Source organism: Canis lupus, chromosome 10 (genome assembly GCF_048164855.1).
Source record: "Canis lupus baileyi chromosome 10, mCanLup2.hap1, whole genome shotgun sequence".
Classification (NCBI taxonomy): domain Eukaryota; kingdom Metazoa; phylum Chordata; class Mammalia; order Carnivora; family Canidae; genus Canis; species Canis lupus.
This window is the reverse complement of record NC_132847.1, coordinates 45,781,145-45,796,846: the sequence shown is the minus strand read 5'-3', so window position 1 is coordinate 45,796,846 and position 15,702 is coordinate 45,781,145. Positions and strand designations below refer to the sequence as shown.

General features: G+C 35.6%; 1 long non-coding RNA gene across 1 annotated transcript; it reads right to left on the bottom strand.

The window, feature by feature from the left end:
* Positions 1 to 787: 787 nt before the first annotated feature.
* On the bottom strand, positions 788 to 14,384 carry LOC140640949 (uncharacterized). The gene is made up of 5 exons (XR_012037544.1): positions 13,823 to 14,384; positions 12,915 to 13,140; positions 8,389 to 8,503; positions 3,041 to 3,134; positions 788 to 1,503 (listed from the first exon to the last, which is right to left on the bottom strand). It is a non-coding gene; the product is annotated as an uncharacterized lncRNA (long non-coding RNA).
* Between the last annotated feature and the right edge of the window lie 1,318 nt (positions 14,385 to 15,702).

The following is a 15,702-nucleotide window of genomic DNA, read 5'->3' as shown; positions in this document are numbered from 1 at the left end:
ACTGAGCCTGAGGCTGCTCTCTAGCCGCGAGCACCAGGCGGCCCGGGGACCCCGAGTGCTCTACCTCCTCGCCTCTCCTCCGTCTACTGTAGCTTCTCGGGCAGGTCTCCCCCACGGCCAACTCGCCTGTGTGTGTTCGACGAAAAGTTTCTTGACGCGTTGCTGTGGGCAGGTAGCGGGAGAATGGGGGGATTCGTGCTGAAGGCCGAGGCGGAGTTACCAGCGCTCGGGGCAGGGGCGTCGGGACACACGCCGGGAGGTGGACCAGCGCCGCAGCCAAGCTTCCTTCTCGTTAGAGCACCAGGGCCGCCGCCCGCAGTCGGGCCAGTCCCAGCTGTGGCCCCGGTGAATTCCCACACCTCGGTTTGCTCAGATACAAAGAGCAACGGCAGTGGAATAAAATGAGAGGCTGCCTTTAGAGAGGTCAATTTTATTGACTTAAAGAAAGATTCTGATGAGAAAGAGATACCAGGCCAGTGGAACCTACTAAGGCGGATTTGGGTTTTGTGGTGTCAGAAGATTGTACTGGGAAAAAAAAAAAAAAAAAAAAAAAGATTATACTGGGAGAGGTATCCTCTTCCTTAAGAAAAAAGTTCAAAACCTCAAATACAAGTACAAAAATTGTATTCTAATGAGAGAATATTTACAAAATTACAAATTGAGAAGCTCAAATACTAAATGATCATGAAATCCAGAAAACAATAAACACGTTGTTATTGTTTTCATGTTTTATTGTTTTCTTTTTTTTTTTTTAATTTTTATTTACTTATGATAGTCACACAGAGAGAGAGAGAGAGAGAGAGACACAGGCAGAGGGAGAAGCAGGCTCCATGCACCGGGAGCCGGATGTGGGATTCGATCCCAGGTCTCCAGGATCGCGCCCTGGGCCAAAGGCAGGCACCAAACTGCTGCGCCACCCAGGGATCCCTATTGTTTTCTACTTTTTTTCCCTATGATTTTTTTTTTTTTGCCGCCTTCTCTTTGTCTCCTAACAATGATTTCATTATATCACTTTCTATAGAGAAAATAGAGATGATTCAGTCATTCCCTAACATGATTGACCACATTCTAATTATTAATTATTGATAGTGCAAGTACATAAAACATGGGGCATTACACACAACCTGTAGGCTGGTTTTAGTGATGCTCTAAGTTTGTGTCCTACAAACACAGGAATCCTGATAAATTCTACTTTGATTCCCATAAAAAATTATGCTGCTTTCATAATTACATATTATTCTGCCTTGGCAATTTTTGACAAGTGAGAACTTTCATTTTGATGAGACACCAAAAGTAAATAAATCCTTCACTTAGAATTTTAGATATGTATTCACTGGAAAATCTTCTCATGGAATAGTTTTTTATCTGTATGTTCAAACTGTGTTTCTCCTCCACTAGCCTCATAGGTCCAGTGCTGAGGGTCGCAGACTCTTTTCTAATAGGATCTCCAGTCCCGATACATCTTCTCACATTGGGCCCTCAGAGAATTCCTGGAGGTCATTCCTATATAAAGACAGTAACCAATCATGTAACTGAATGTAAAAGTGACTGCAAACTATGTCAGTCTTTCCTATTTCATAAGAAACAGTGTATCCAACTCAACTTCCTTTTATCTGGGTCCGCAAGACATCCTCAACCACTCCAGTGACATGGAGGGAATAGAAAGAGAAGTCAGAGTTGAAAGAGAGAGTAATTAAGCCAAAAGATGTTACTTCTATAAATTTTTCAAATACATAATTCAATTTAAACACATTCCTACATCCCTCCCAGGCATATCCTCCTCTGGGCACTTAGAATAATTGCTTTTTAATGTAAGATTTTTATTGAAGATAACTTTCCTCCCCCACCCCCAATTACAAGTACATGTATTGATGAATTTTCATGTGTACACACTCCTATTATTAGTACTCAGGTAAAAACCAGAACATAACCAGGCACCCCAAAAGACTGCTTGTGCCTCTTCCCATCAATATCCCTGATAAGGTTAACCACTCTTCTAACTTCTAATATCACAGATAAAGTTTTCCAGTTTTTGAACTTTATATAAATAGGTCTATGCAATATGCACTCATGTGTCTGATTTCTTTAGCTCCATATCATCTTTTTTTGAGATTCACTTTTATCCATGCATGCTGTAGTTTCTTCATTTTATTTGCTGTGTAACTTTTCGTTGTGTGCATATGCTACAATTTATATACCCTTTCTGTGATTGCTCGACATTTTGGCAGATTCCAGTTGAGTCTATGACTAATAGTGCTGCTCTGCATATTATTTTCTATGTCTCTGGGTGTAGAATAAAATCCGATCGTTACGTGTGTACCGTGATAACTGCTGGCCTACAAAGTATTGTTGTTCCACTTTAGAAGATACTGCAAGATATTTTCCCAAACTGCTCAACTAATTTGCATGTCTTGGCTGAATCTTGGTAATGCCTTTTTCATTCTAGTCATTCTGGAGTGTTTATTTATAGGAATACCAAAATACGGTCATTGGCATTTCCATCCTGACCATTTCCATCCTTTAACACTTTAAGACATTCTCTTCTGTAAAGTGTTTGTATGTTTTCATTTTCTCAGTCCTTGAACACTTTGAAAGGAACTTACAATGGACACACTGTTATTTTTCTTAAGACAGGGGAGGATTGCTTTTTTTTTTTTTTTTAATTATGGTCTTTTCATTCCACCCACATTTCTTAATGAGTTTATTTGGTCAGATCTGAAAGAAAATTTCAGTGTGACATGTGCTATTATGTTTGCAAATTTGACAAAATTCTAAAACTAAAATAAGTTCCAGATTTCATTATGATTTTTTCTTCATGTTCTCTAGGAGAGTTCTAATAGTTGCCCAGAATATTAGAATGTTTTCTGGCATCATGCTAAAAAAAACAAATTTCTCCAAAATGCTAATATTCCCCAGGTTTACCACTTTTATCATGTTTCTTCTTTCTTCTGAATCTTATTCTACACTGCTCAAAAATACTCACTGTAGCAATTAAGTCACTAAGCATAATCAAAAGTGAAAGAAGATATTTTAAACATACTTCTCTCAGGGTAGAATAATTCAAACAGCCTCTCTTCGAAAGCAGAGGATGAGCAGAATATGGGAGAAGATACACTTGTTTACAGTTCTGGTCTCTGAAAAATTACAAAAGGCAAAAATTGTCAAGATAAATGATAAGGCATCAACAATATTGTTATTTTATTTTCACTAATTTAAAATTCACACACATTCGTCATATCCAAGGATCTCAAAGATAATTTTCAGCTAGATCTAATGGGCCCATGCTGAGAGTATTAATCAAATAAAAGCCAAGATTTGGGGAATCATCACTTTTATGCAGGAAGTGCCATTGTTGGTTTCTCTCTTCATACTATAAAGCAGAAATTAAACACACACACACACACATGCATGCACAAAGACTATAAAAGATGTAAAGGTATCCATGATTGCAATTAATCTTTGTCTTATTCTGAGCAATGGAACAAAAACACCTTCTAAAACTAAATGTTAAAATTTAGATTCTATATTCCTTTTTTTTAAGCTTGTTTGTGAGAAGGTCAAAAGCAAAAGGCTTTTGTGAACTGTACAGGTTGGATTGTCCTAGGCTTTGAAAATGTGGTTTAAATAGAGAATGAATCATTATGGATGAGCATATTGGTTTTGCAAGTATTTGACTGTTTTGGTACTTCATGCCTGAATGTTTTCCAACTTTCTGTACCATAGATGCTTCCCACACATTGAAATGTCTTGCAGTTGTATTCAGAGTAAAGGAAACCAGGCAAGGAAGTCTATCTTCCAAAGAGAGTTCTCTATATATAACATTCAGTTGGCTGTCAAAACAGAAAAAGACTGCCTGACAAATGTCTAAATATCACAGTGTTTATGTAGGCTCATTGTCTAAGGTTTGTGTTTTACATTTACATTTAAACATGTTTATTATATTTATTGCTCATATAAAGATATTCTCATTTTAGTTTTAAATGATGTGTATACTTTTTTGGAGTTATGAAAAGTCACATTTTATGCGGTAAAGATGAATTAGCTGTCTTTAGTGAAACGGAGTTTTATGTATTCAGGAGGCAGAAAAATAGATGACAATAAGAGTTTTTATATTATTTGACTCATAGCTTTTAGTAAGACTTGATAGAAACATACAAGTATGGCAAAATAGTGTTTGTCTTTTCCAGATTATTATCACAAATAGAACTGTTAAAGGTCTGTCTTCCACCGCTCCAAATAAAATTAAGTATTGTACTTTTTAAGCCTATAAACTTTTGCTTCGAGTAGAATTGGGGCTTAAAAGATAGGCTAGAATCTTCTAAAGGCTTCAGGTGCATTCAAATTCTGCACATATTCAAACTCTGAGGAAAACGTATGAGATAAGCGAAGTTAGGTTGTGGAGTACTATTATCTCTCTTTCCGTGCTCTTTCCATTTCTTTTCTGGGGCCCTTTACTTCTTGGATGCCCAGGGATCTATTCCCATGTTAGTCCCTTTCTTCCTTGAAGGAAAACTTTATGATTGATCAGTTATTTCAGATGAAGAAACTAATGGTTCTTCCCCCCACCCCCATCTTCAAGACTTCTTGTGCTATTTTTCTTTTAAGATTTTATTTATTTATTCATGAGAGACACAGTGAGAGGCAGAGACATAGACAGGAGAAGCAGGCTCCCTGCAGGGAGCCTCAGGCGGGACTTGATCCCAGAAACCCCGGACCACGACCTGAGCCCAAGGCAGACACTCAACCACTGAGCCACCCAGTCACCCCTCCTTGTGCTGTTTGTATTTAAACAAAAAATTCTGGGAGATTGTCCTGCTTAACCCAAAGAAATACAATTTTGGGCAGCCCGGGTGGCTCAGCGGTTTAGTGCTGCCTTCAGCCCAGGGCCTGATCCTGGAGACTTGGGATCGAGTCCCACATCAGGCTCCTTGCATGGGGCCTGCTTCTTCCTCTGCCTGTGTCTCTGCTCTCTCTCTCTCTCATGCTCTCTCTCTCTCTGTGTGTCTTTCATGAATAAATAAATAAATAATTAAAAAAAAAAACAACAAAGAAATACAATTTTGATGTCTTATTCCTCCTTTTCTTCCTTTCTCCCTCCCTCCCTTCCTTGCACCACAGCATATTGCGCTCTTGTGTGGGCTAGGAGTCTAGACTGTAGGTTGAAGGATCTTAGTGAAAGCTAACTTGAAAGCATTAAACACAAGGAAGGCTTGATTTGGCGATGATGGTTGAGGCTCTGAACAAGACAGTAATGCAAGAGGGAGAGGCTTGGAGCTTGTGTGAAGTTCCTAAGAAGACTTCAAACACTGGAATCAAAGAATGAACAGTGTAGATAAAGTTCTCTTGTCCCTATGCTAGTAGCATCCAGAAAGAATCCATTGTTATGTTGTCCTAAACAAATGCTTTAGAGATGGACAGAATTAAAACATGCCCATGATTCTCAGTCCAGACATATATAGTGTGAATGGCTTCTCTTTCTAGTGTTTAAAGATCCTGACTATATTTAGTTATTTTAGAAATGGCACCTATTCTGGGCCTAGAGGAACATTGAGGAGATTCTGAAAAGTTGTCTTGATTCTTCTGTATAGGTCATGTCTGCCGGGGATGGTCAGGGACCTAATCAAAGACCCTTGAAAATCTCAGGTACCTTTCAATTTAAAAGAAGTATTTATTTTTTAATATAAAGGTTTTCCTGGTGCAACTTGCTTTTGTTTTTTGTTCATTCATTTATACATTGAAGTAATATTTACTTCACATCCTAAATGATGAGATGAGATGTTGAATAGACAAGGTCCCATTCTCATAGAAGGATCTCGACAATGAGCAAATAAATAATTTATACCACTCAGTTCTAACTTTTAAAGAAAAATCCTTGGTATTTCTAGAGATCTGTTTATTGAAAACTGAGAACCTAATCTCTATGAAAGAGCATATCCAAAATCGTATATTCACAAATATTCAATATTTTATGATTGGCAATACCAGGCATGTAAAAAATTAGAGTTCAGTAAATGCATGTTGTTTTAAAAAGGATCAAAGGAAATCATCTTTAGATTACTTATCCTTTCTTTAATGCATTCAGATATAATACTTAGGAATTTATATCTGTATGTAGATAGCTGAGTTAATAATTCAAGATTAAAGGAGACAATTTGAGGGTTTTTTTAATTCATGTTTTTGTAAAGACTACCAAATATCTGGAGATTTTATCTTTTCATGTTATTACATCTAAAAATAAAAGACCATTATAAAATCTGATATAATAAGGTATATATCAAAGTCTCTTCAAAGGAATTCCAAGTCATTTGTGAATCAAATCAGGATTTTTCATAAGTATGGTGGCAACTTGTGGCAATATTGAATTTTAATGCAGTATACTTTTATATATTATCAGAAAGGTAGAATTCTTCAAGAAAGCTACTCTAAATATCAGTATGTGACATGATTATATGATTAGGCATTAGACCTTGCTATCTTTGAACTGTTTTAAAAAGTCTGCTATATAGGGATACCTGGGTGGCTCAGTGGTTGAACATTTGCCTTTGGCTCAGGTTGTGATCCCAGGGTCCTGGGATTGAGTCCCACATCGGGTTCCCTGCAGGGAGCCTGCTTCTCCCTCTGCCTGTGTCTCTGCCTCTCTCTCTGTGTCTCTCATGTATAAAGAAATAAAATCTTAAAAAAAAAAAAAAGTCTGCTATATATAATACCTCTATAATACCTTCAGGATTAAGCTCAGACTTCATTTTTGACCACAGTAATATGAACAGTGTAAGTTTTTAAGAAACACATTTAATACTAGACTTATCAGTCCTCAAATGGAAATGTTAAAATTCCCTAATAACTTTAGGAGTTTCTCAGGTTTTTTTTTTTCTATTTTTTTTTTCTATTTTTTTCCTGTGTACTTTGTAAAGCCTTGTTGGCAGGTATAAACAGAATCAGGATTGTTATGGTAATTAGTAAGATTTTTATTTTATCATTAAGTAACAACCTTCTTAAAATCAATAAAGATCTTTTTCCTTTAATTATATTTTGTATGATAATAATGATACCATAGGGTTCTTTGGTTAAGCATTTTACTGAAGTATGTGTATGTGTGTGCATGTGTGTATATGGATGTGTGTGTTAATTCCTTTGCTTTCAACCTTTCTGTGTCAACATTTAGCATTATGTGATGACTATGACTATGTTCTAAAAATAAGCTGGATTATCTTTTCTAACCCATTTCAGAATCTTTGTCTAACAGGGAGAGTAACCTATTTCTTTATATTGTGATAACTGATAGATGCTGACCAAAATCTACTCCTCTCTTTTAAAATGTTTTCTATTTAGTGTTCATTATAGTTGATTTTCTTTCTTCATTTGATCTTTTTAAAGGAATTGACTTGAGTGTACTTTTTATTTTTCTTCCTTTACAGCTGTGGAATTTATAAGGATAGAATATATGGATTCTGCTTTATATTTTTATCATATATGTTAGTTAACAGAGTCTAAAACTACTTTATGTCTCTAAATTCCTCCTGAATAATAAAAATCACTTTAAATTTCTATTTACCATTATCTTTCCTACTGATATTTTCTAGTGTTTCAATTTGTTTTGTTGTTGTTGTCGTTGTTGTTGTTAATGTTAGCAGAAGTAGAGGTCCCTATCAGTGTTTATTTGGCCTGACATGTTACCAGAATGTCCAAACTTTATTTCAAATAACTTAATCATTTATGATCAAATATTATTGCTCCTGTTGTGTTCTGAATGTATTATTTGAGCCATGTCCCAGCTAAGTGAAGGTGAGGTTATTTACTGAGTACACGCTATGATCACTGGGTGGTGAAGGAATGCACAGATGGACAAGGTATGAATCATACACTTCAGAAGGCTTTAACAAAGTATACATTGGCCTTGTTCATCCTGGATAAATTGACATAGTATTCCTACCTGCTATATTATAATATCTGTCATGGTGCCCTGCTTATATGATCTTGCTTAGCTGGTATTTTTGATTGAGTGGAAAGTAAGTGTAGGGAGTGATGACAGAGTCATAACTTAACGGTCTAGTTCTTCCTCAGGAGAGAGATATTCTTATATACTCTTGGAGACAGATGGAGATGATATACTATACCCTCAAGCCCTCAACATTTCAGCCAAGTTTTCATCTTTCAAGGAAGAATTCCAGGGTAAGCCTAACAGCCTGAATGGTCTCCCAGCAGGTGACTGGAGAAAGTGCTCATCACATAGACTCTAATGATTTTCCTGCAAAGGCACCTCCCCAGCATCACTGCCAGATGGAAAGTTTACTAGTGCCTCCTCTCTGGTTTGAGCCAGGCCATGCTTCCTCCGAGAGCTATACGGCTTAGGCTAGTTGGTTAATTAACAAGCACTTAATCAATACCTACTGTGTGTGGAGCATTCTGTGTGATTCTGTTGTCTACGTATGCAAAATCTATTCACACATCAAAGCCCAGCTTCAGTCTCTGCTCCTCTGCAGATTCTAATCCATCTTGATATTCTCTATGGAAATGATCATTTGAACCATTTTAGTATTTTATTATATGATTCTTTATTGAATCTTATTGATATCTTATCTTATTGATATCTAAGTGTAAGCCTTAACTTCCCAGTGTAACTGTAAGCATAAAAGCTTTAATTTTCTATGGTTATTTATTATAGTTGAAGATTACTGGATGATTAATTTATTTCTCAACTATTTCTCAAAATATGTTCCAGAGAATCCTTTTTTATTTTACCAATTGAATATTTTTTGTTTTTATTTAAGTGATAGTTAACATCTAGTGTAATATTAATTTTAGGTGAACAATTTAGTGATTCAACACTTAGATAACAACACCCAGTGCTCATCACAAGTGCCCTCTTTAATCCCTAACACCTATTAACCTATCCTCCATCTACCTCCCCTCTGGTAACTACCAGATTGTTATCTATATAGTTAAGAGTTGGTTTCTTGGTTTGCCTCTCTCATTTTTCCCCTCTGATCATTTGTTTTGTTTTGTAAATTCCATATATGAGTTAAATAACATGGTAGTTCTCTTTCTTTGACTTATTACACTTGGAATAATACTCTCTAGCTCTATCCACATTGTTGCAAATGGCAAGATTTCATTCTTTTTTATGGCTGAGTGATATTCCATTTATATGTGTGTGTGTGTGTGTGTGTGTGTGTGTGTGTGTGTACAGTACATTTTCTTTATCCATTCATCAGTCAATAGACATTTGGGCTCTTTCCATAACCCTTAAGAGATTCTTGGAAAAAAAGGTAGTGGAGGTGGTTGATATGATAGAACACATTTGTGAAATGCTGCACAATATTTCCTTCCTCTTGAAAATACATAATACAATTTGAAGACATACTAAGACTTTGGTAAATCATGTGTTAAATATTAACTTGGTATTTCCTAAACTTAATTGATTCTTGTTTAATGCAATCAGATATGATCTTCAAGAATCATATCTAAATTTAGGTATCTGAATTAGGAATTTGGTGCTAGAAGTAACAATTTTAATTGGTTTGGCTTTGTTTTTACAATGGCAGTCAAATACCTGGATATTTTAATTTTTTATATGAGTATATTTTCAAATGAGAGCTCTCCACTTCTTCCTTACTGAACACCATTTAACATCCCTTAAGATCAGTATTCTATAGGATAATTTTGGGGAAGTACATTTCTGCATGATAGTCATAGCATCATTTTGGCTTATGGCTGTAGTGATAGGAACTTCCTGGAAGACATACAGCAAGTCTGTGTAGGTAAGGACTTAAGTTTTCTCAGTTAGCCCTCAAGTTATGTGACTGCTATAAGAAACACAGCCATAACATCTATCACCCGGCAGGATTCATTCAGTTGGTCAGATCATCTCTGTCATAGTCTTTTTCCTTAAAAGAAAGGGACTATCATTTGGTCAAAACTGTCTAAATAACAGCTCCCATGCTAGAATCTTTCGATAAATGCAGACATATATAAGAGCTTCCTTGTCATCAAACTGAAACTCCAAGCAAGTCCACAACATTATTGGTTCCACTGGATACATTCTGTGGAATACTGTACCCAAAAGTCAGAAGGGAGAAAATCACTTCAATGGAAGTGGTGTTTCTGTGTTAAAGCTTTCAGATAAATGACTCCAGAGTTTAGGAAAACATTTAGTAATTGATGATCTGTCTTACTCCTGATGGGGTTAATTACTGATTTTTGCCAAGCTTTTCTACAGTAAAATTTCTACTTTTCCTTTTGAAATGAATAAATATTTTGTGGGGATATATTTTGAGACTATGCAAATATTTTGTTTATCATCATACTTTTTCCCTCTAATTTTAGCATTCATTGATGACTCTTGTCTGCAAATACTAACTACAAAAAATGTTTACCAAATGGCAAGTTTTCATTCTTCTATGTTTATTATTTATTATTCCTTCTACCGTAAGGAAGAGGTGTCCCTCTTATCCCATTTATTTATTAATGCATTTAGTTCTTTATATCAATGTAGACTCATGGATACTTATTTTATTTGTTGGGCTAACATCCACTGCTTATCATTGTTTAGTGTATTCCCCAAATGTTCCCAGCTTTGGCAGTTGGGAGCCTTCTTAAATTGGCTCTGTGATCCTTATCTATTTTGTTTTAACACTTCTTTACTTTCCAGCACTCAGAGTTGTTCCAGACCCATCTTGTACTTCCTCAGTAACTTCCCAGACCTAGAGTCAACCATTTTTTCCCAGTGTTTTTCATTCTTTTGAGAATTATAGAAACCAAGATCTAGGCATATAGTGTTCTTAACACCACTGGAATGTCATTGCTCTTATGCTTTCTGAGTGGTTACAGCTAAAAACTATTTATATGAACAGTAACTCATATATCCATACATCTACATCTCCTTATCTATTCACATTATTTATAACAAAATCCATGAGTTCCAATTGATATTTCCAATTCTAGTCCAATAGCATGAGTTCATTCTAGCTTTCCCACTTCCTTTTCTTATAGCTCTTTTCTTTGGTCACAAGAAACTTGAGTCTCATTACCCACAATCTATTTCTATAAAATATATTTACATACAATAGCTTCAGAATTGCTAATCCATACCCCAGTGAAAATCAAATTTACTAACTGGAGTATGATATTTGTGTATAGTTCTTTTCTTCTTTAGCCTTAGAGTATCTTTCAAAATATTTATTTACGTATTTATATTTTAAGTATTTTATTTATTTGAGAGAGAGAGAAAGTGTGTGCAGGGGAAAGGGCAGAGAAGAAGAGAGAGAATCTCAAGCAGACTCTGTGTTCAGTGCAGAGCCCCATCTGAGGCTTGTTCTCAAGACCCTGAGATCATGACCTGAGCCAACACCAAGAGTTGGTTGCTTAACTGATTGAGCCACCAAGCACTCCTCAAAATATTCGTTAATGAAGTTACTTAGTCTATTTTCCTCTGCCCCTTCAATGAAGCCATGTTATTCATTTGCAATAGGCTTAGGTCCATTTATTTTTATATTCCATTTTCAGTCCTTCCCTCATACGTGAAGATATACTCAGAGAAATTTATCTGAGAAACTCCCTTCCTCTTAGAACTTCCCCATTCTTAACACTCTGTTTTTGCCACCCCTGAAAGTAACCCATCTTACTTATTTCTGAATTTTATTACCTGAATTGTGTTTTGCACAAATGAGCAGATTTATTGATATTTTCTTATTTGCTTTTCTTTATTTAATTAAAAGCTGCATACTAGGGATCCCTGGGTGGCTCAATGGTTTGGTGCCTGCCTTTGGCCCTGGGCGTGATCCTGGTGACCCAGGATAGAGTCCCACGTCAGACTCCCTGCATGGAGCCTGCTTCTCCCACTGCCTGTGTCTCTGCCTCTCTCTCTCTCCTTCTCTGTGTGTGTGTGTGTCTCATGAATAAATAAATAAAATCTTTTAAAAATAAAAAAAATTAAAAAGCTGCATACTGTATTCTTTTGCACTTGAAAAATATATATCCTGAAAATTACTCCACATAAGTTTATAGAGGTCTACCTCACTCACTTTTGCAGATATATTTGGACTATCCAACATTCTTAAGAGTTTGTACATACAAACTGGTGAGGATGACTAATTTTATCCATTGATTGTGATGACTACTTACATTCGAATCAAAATAAAATACCACATGAACTCCTGCCTGAATTTTTATCTCCTCTTTGGCTTTATGATCAGGAAAAAATACCTGTCTCCACACATACACTCTGGCTGGTGGCTTATGACTGCCTTCCTTCCTGTTACTTCTTGTTTGAGGTGGCTTTTGCTTCATCTTGTGATCTCATATTTGAATCTGAGTCATTAGTTTCTGGTTCTCCTATTCTCTGCCTTGCCCGAGGCACCTTTCATTGATATTGATTTGACCTTGGCACCATCATGACTCCTGGCTTGTGTCAGGTTCACTGTCAACTCCCCTGGCCATGGTGGTCTTGCTTTTACAACTAGACCTAGTCTAGCTGTATCTAATCCAGCTGATTCTACTCCAGATTTTTTTTTTTTTTTTGTCTCAGACTTCTCTACAGCACTCACTCACTCTTAACAAAACACCTGGGATATTGTCCAATTTGCAGAATAAGACTCAGCTTTAAATTTTAGCACATTTTTAAAAAGAGGTTTACTTCTTGTGATTGTATCTTTGCAATGATTTTACTCTATTCATTTAGAACACTGTTAAAGGAGCTCCCTGATGAAATTTATCCATTATGGCAAATGTTTTCACTTCATGGAGACCTACTGAAATGGAACGTATTTTGAAAATAAATGACACACAGACTAGTTTTGAAAACTGTTCATAGCTAGATTCAGCAAATGTTGATAGCTTGGAAATTCCTGGTATTTTAAAGGAGAGAGGGGAAAAAATACAGTTTTGTGCTAGAAAGTTCTTAGCCTCCCACATCTTACCTCATTTTTACAGATGCAGTGATTAAGACCTTGATATAATTGTTCCAGGAAGTCTAACTCATCTGAAAAAGCATACTTTCCAATTATCCAAATAACCATGAACACAGAAATGAAAATGCAGGAATGACAACTCTGTGTTTAACTCTCTTCTTCCTGAAATGTTATGAGATCTTCTTCATTTCCTCTTTCTCTGGATACACATAACAGTTTAACATCAGAATTTGAGCTATATGAAAAGCAAGGGAAAACTATTAGAAGAAATAAGGAGAAGACACGTGCAGTGAATATTTGTGATAAAACAAATCATTTCATTATCCACATGCAGTTTGAGCCTTTTGCTACTTTCTCATCTTTGGCAGAAATCAATTTGACTCTCTTTCACATCAATAGAATATCTCCTAGATGAACCCCTGAGGTGGGTACATAAAGGGTATCTGATTTTTTCATTAATGCAGAGCTATTAAAGCCATAAATAGGGCTTAACAGTGTTCAACATTCATTGCAGAAGGGCTTCTCTAGCAAAGTAGTACACAGAAAAAGGGATGATTTTCCATTAATTCTGGCATTTAAAGGTGAGAGGTGATCTGAAAACTGTACCATGGAAATGTAGGTTCTAAAGAGGAAAATGGCACAATGGTGGTCCAGGCTGAAGAATTCACTTTTTTTTTTTTTTTTCAAATCAGGTTTAATTTTGGTTGTACTATAAATGTGTACACCCATATTTGCTGCTCTAAAAATGCACTGTGTATGTTTACTTGTCACAGCTGTCTGATGAGTCACTGCACAATATGTTTGGGATAGGTGAAAATAATTTGAGCATGTAATGGAATAGCAACTAAAATAAATATAATATTTTAAAATAAACTTTAGGGGTTAAACATCCTGAAACATTTTAACATTAGCTTTACCTAGTTGATGAACAAGGTGTTCATGATCATCTGTCTTTTTTCTCTGGCTTCTTGTCGTTTGAAATCCTCATCTGAAATAGATTAGTTGTTGACTTGTTCTATCAAATAGTTTCTGAGAAACTCTATATTTTTTCTAAATGTTCCTTTTGTTAAGACAAAGAGTATGGAAGAAGCGATTTTAGTGTGAAAAATGTATGTCCTGGTGAACATAGTATGGTCACTGCTATAACCTAGACATTATATTGGATGCTGGAAATAGAATAGTAAAAAATCATGGTCCTTGCCTTCATAGAACTTATAGCCTATTCTTATTGTCCAAGTAAATAAATATGTATATAAAATATTCATTTTAACAGGTTGTTAAAAGAGCTGTGAGCAGTAGCAGTAGGATGCTAAGAAGACAATTAGTAGAAGAAGGGGTCAGTTTCTGCAATAGATAGACATAAAAAATGCCTCTGGTGCAAACATATCACTAGGACCTGAAGTTTGAAGAGGTAACCACATGAAAGCTAGCAGAAGAATATTCCACATAGAGAAAAGATCTTATCGTGTTTAAAAATCAGAAAGAATACCAGTGTAGCCTGAGTACAGTACAGGGAAGTATAAGCAGAAAACAAACAAAAAAAAAAAAAAAAGAGAGAGAGAGAGAGAGAGCGAAAATTGGAGTTCTCAGTGAATAAAATGTATGTCAAAAGTAGGTAGCATCTGGAAGGATGGGGATTTACAGTCAAAGATTGGAAGAACAGAGTTTTAAGTTTTCAGATGTATTACAGCTCTGGATGACTGCAAAGTATGAGGTGTGACCTAGGGGACACAAAGCTGAAGTGGTGAGGTTGTGGAAGTTATCAAAAGAGAAGAGATCAAGGAATGTTAAGAGAAGGCTGTTAAAGGGACTGTCCTCAGGGTCTTTGAGACCAGGTTAGATTTATTATAGAAAGCAAGACTGTGAGACAGGGGCTCTTTAGGACATATATTTTTTTTTCTAACATATGGGATGTATACATTTTGTTATTATACCAAATTCAAATCTCTTTGCTTAGTACATCTTTACTAATTTCTAAATGGGCAAAACAAACAGCTTATTCAAACATTGCAGATTTTTTAGTTTTCTTCACATACATATAGGATAGTTGGCAATTTGTTGCACTTTAACTGAAACTGTCATTTTTACATTCAGCAACAAAGTCTGCATTGTAGCAAGAACAAATAATTCAGTCATTAAAATAATCAGAGGTGATGATTCCCAAACTTGCCTCAGTATTAGAATCACCTAGGATGTTTATTAAAATGCAAACTCCTGGGGCTCATTCCAGATTTAATGACTCAAAATTTTCTGGAACAATGTTTGGAAATTTTCATCTTTAATAAATGCCCTAAATAATTCTTAAATTGGGCAACTGGGAATTGCTGTTGTTAGGAGAAACATGACATGCTATGGATGAGAAAATATGAATGCCAGGCCCATTTCTCTACTAATCAGCTTTTGATCCATTACTGTATCTTCTTTGAGTGTCAGTTTCCTCTTCTACAAAGTAATTATTTTATTCCCATATAAAATCTTCCTACCATTAACACTTCTGTATATGGTCTGTGTAGGATTTTTTTCCATATATATCAAAATAATAATTAACATCCTATAACTTCAAGCAACATTGAAACAAAAATTCTCAGAAAATTACAAATGATTTGCCACAGATTCCTTGAAATTGAGAAGATATCATTTTTCTCATATTCCTACCTTCTTACTTCAAATGCTGGCTACTTTACCATACCTTTGTGAAAATAATGTAAGAGATTTTCAAGCCCTCTTCTTTTGAATCTCCTTAAAAGTTTCCATTCCAAATAATCTAAAGAAAAAAAAAACTTAGTTGAAATTAACA